Raw genomic sequence first — 2965 nt, 5'->3', positions numbered from 1 at the left:
GCAGCCTCACTGAGCTCCTCTCCTGGAGTTTCATCTGGAGGTTTGTCTTGAAGAGGACACATCACAACACACATCAGTGTTTCTACAGTAAAAATGACAACTCTAGAAACTTTAAACAGTTTATTTCACAATAACACAGATGTCCACTCTGTCTAAACTCAGACTAAGTTACATGCAAAATATAAACCCGACCTAAACCAGGTTGACCCACTTCTATGAACATGAACTAAACATGAGAACACCCCGACAAAATCATGGCACAAATTTATAGCACAACACCAACAAACTGAATTTAGAAAAGATTTCTTTCATTTCTCCTGCTGCAGCTTAACCCTTTGCTGTCCAGTTGCGCCAATCGACATTGTGGTCTTCCAACTTAAAATTCAAAGTATGTCACATCGTAAAATTTTCATAATCACAAAATATAAACGTGTTAAAAGTTATTTTTAATTATTTTAGAACTTCTATGTTCAGTTGTTTCCGTGTAATTGATCAAGAACATTTCTGCTCCGTGCTGCAGAGCTGTGTGACCTCCCATTGATGTGATGCTGCACTTCTGTACAACTTAAATATCCTAACATTTTAAATAAACAATCCATGCAGCATGAATTGTTTATTTAAGGAGGGAGGTTGAGAGAGAGAGGTGATGACAGAGGGTGATTGCAGCCTGGTGCATGTCATGACAGTTTACTGAACTTGAACAGAATTGTTCATTCTTCACGGGTGGACATGGTCCCTAACACCCCTGATAAATGATGGACTACTACACCGCATTAGACATTCATAAGAAAATATTGAAGTTACTTCATAAAGATTTCCACTGATAGCAAACCATAGAATGCAAAGTCCATGCTCAGTAATCCATGTTAACCATCCGACACACTTCAGTAGAGTCAATTAAAAAGCTTCTTATAGTTTTGTTATATAATGATTTTCTTCAACACTTGATCAGGGGAGAGCGCGAACGCAGTCCCCCACTACCAGAAATTATGCAGTCGAGATTCCCACATTTGGGGAATTCGCAGGGGTCAGCACAACCGGAGTGCAATGGCTGAGCCTCACCCTGGGTGAACCACCTTCATGATCATGGTATCTCCCCTGCCAGGTAAGTATGAGTTGTTCAGCTCGCTCACAGGGAACTCTTTCACTCTCGTGCCCTTCTGACTCACGGGACCCACAACACAGACAGGAAAACACCGGAGCTCAAACTCTTCACGTTCTCCTTTCAAAACAAGCAGTTTACACAAAGGTCCACACAGATTGTCTAATTTTATTAACTTTAGTATGATTCAAATACTAAATTCCCACAATGCAATGCGGCACCTGCGCACAAAAGGCTAAAGAGCTCACGAACTTCCTTCCATTAAATCTAAAGCGGACCAACAACCCAACAGAGCTCAGATTAGATCATCCAGACTGAGCAGCAGCTGCGACAACACACAACAACACTGTGCTGCTGAAAACTGTGAGATTAACAGCCGAGAGATTGAGAAATTAATAAAAACTCGAGACGTTTCTGCTAGCAGTGACGTCACTTCCTGTCTCCCTCAGACTGCAGTAGTGCTGCTGCTGCCACCTGCTGTTCAGAAGTAAAAACAACATGTATCTGAAATTAAAACTAATTAAACATGGCTGTTGCGATTTAATTTTCAAATTAGGCATTTCAAAATGAATTTTGTTCACTTTTTACAGGGATATATTTTGAAAATTAAATGTTCAACATTATTTTATCATTTTAATTTACAAATTGAGCAGTCTTGGAGAAGAAAATGAAAATGCAGTGTGGATGACTTATTTTTAATTTAATTTATGACTCAAAACATACAGCTTTATTTTGAAAATAAAACGCATTTCTATTAATCCATTTTAATTTGACAATTGAGACATTAGCTTCCGTACTGATCTGACTGTTCTGTACCACAGTTTATCAACATTAATACTTCATGTCGCCAGTTTTAGTAAATGAAACGTGTTAAATTACTAGTTGTGTTTTAACTGCAGCTGCTCTGCAACATGACGGTTTAAACGGGTCTATTTTTAATTCAACGTTTTAAAATATCTATTACTGTTTAAATTTGAAAGGTGGTCTTTTTTAAATTTATGGTAATTCCAGTTACTGAACTCAACTAGAAAATATTTGGTCTTTTTTCCTGAGAGATTAATTCAACCTTTATTTCTACAGGTAAATCCCATTGAGCCTCGAGGACTCATTTACAAGAGAGACCTGATTTAACAAAGAATGATGACAACATGACGACAAGACTGACGTAATTTAGTTCAAGTTATAGATCATTTGTCAAAGACTGCACCATAAATTGTGACATTATCATTAAAGAAAAACGTGATTGTGGAGATGAGTAATTTAAAAAAAATGTTTTCCAGGTAAACCACAGAATGACTTCATGAACTGAATGTTGCATTCAAAGTATCACAAAGGTACAAGATCTCATTTTCTGTCTTCTATTAATCAATAACAGCTGAATCAAGATGTTTGAATAAAATTACTTTAACACCATAACCTTCACAAAGTTGGTATTTACTGCAGGACTGTTAATTTAAATTAGTTTTATATTATTAGTTTAGTTTTTGGAAATCATGGGTCAAGTTGAGATGAGACTCTTTCAAGACAGAACAAGAAATAAGAATTATTACAAGAATAAATCAGCATCAATAAACTGTAGGACAGTAACAAAACACTTATTAAACTATCACAGGTACATTGAGATGGAGCTGGAAGTTATTCTTCATGCCAGTTGTCTTCATCTGATCTTTTGTAAAAAATATGTCAATTTATTTTCCATTAACATTTTTCTTGGCAGGACTGCGTTAATTTTCTTGTCTGTGAGTTTCTTCTGTCCTGCTTATGTATGTTTGTGTTCTAATTGTTCCTCAGGTTGTTCATCTCTGTTCCCTGACTGCCTGTTGATCCATCCTCCTGGTCCTGTTGATCCATCCTCCTGGTCCT

The 2965-nt window shown here is 36.8% G+C and overlaps 1 non-coding gene across 1 annotated transcript; it reads right to left on the bottom strand.

Annotated features, from left to right (window-relative positions):
• Window positions 1–949: 949 nt before the first annotated feature.
• LOC119427931 lies at window positions 950–1113 on the bottom strand. Its single transcript, XR_005187668.1, has one exon. It is a non-coding gene; the product is annotated as a U1 spliceosomal RNA (small nuclear RNA).
• Between the last annotated feature and the right edge of the window lie 1852 nt (window positions 1114–2965).

This window comes from Nematolebias whitei, chromosome 21 (assembly GCF_014905685.2).
Source record: "Nematolebias whitei isolate Nwh7 chromosome 21, NemWhi1, whole genome shotgun sequence".
Taxonomy (NCBI): Eukaryota; Metazoa; Chordata; class Actinopteri; order Cyprinodontiformes; family Rivulidae; genus Nematolebias; species Nematolebias whitei.
This window is presented reverse-complemented; position numbering and strand designations above follow the sequence as displayed.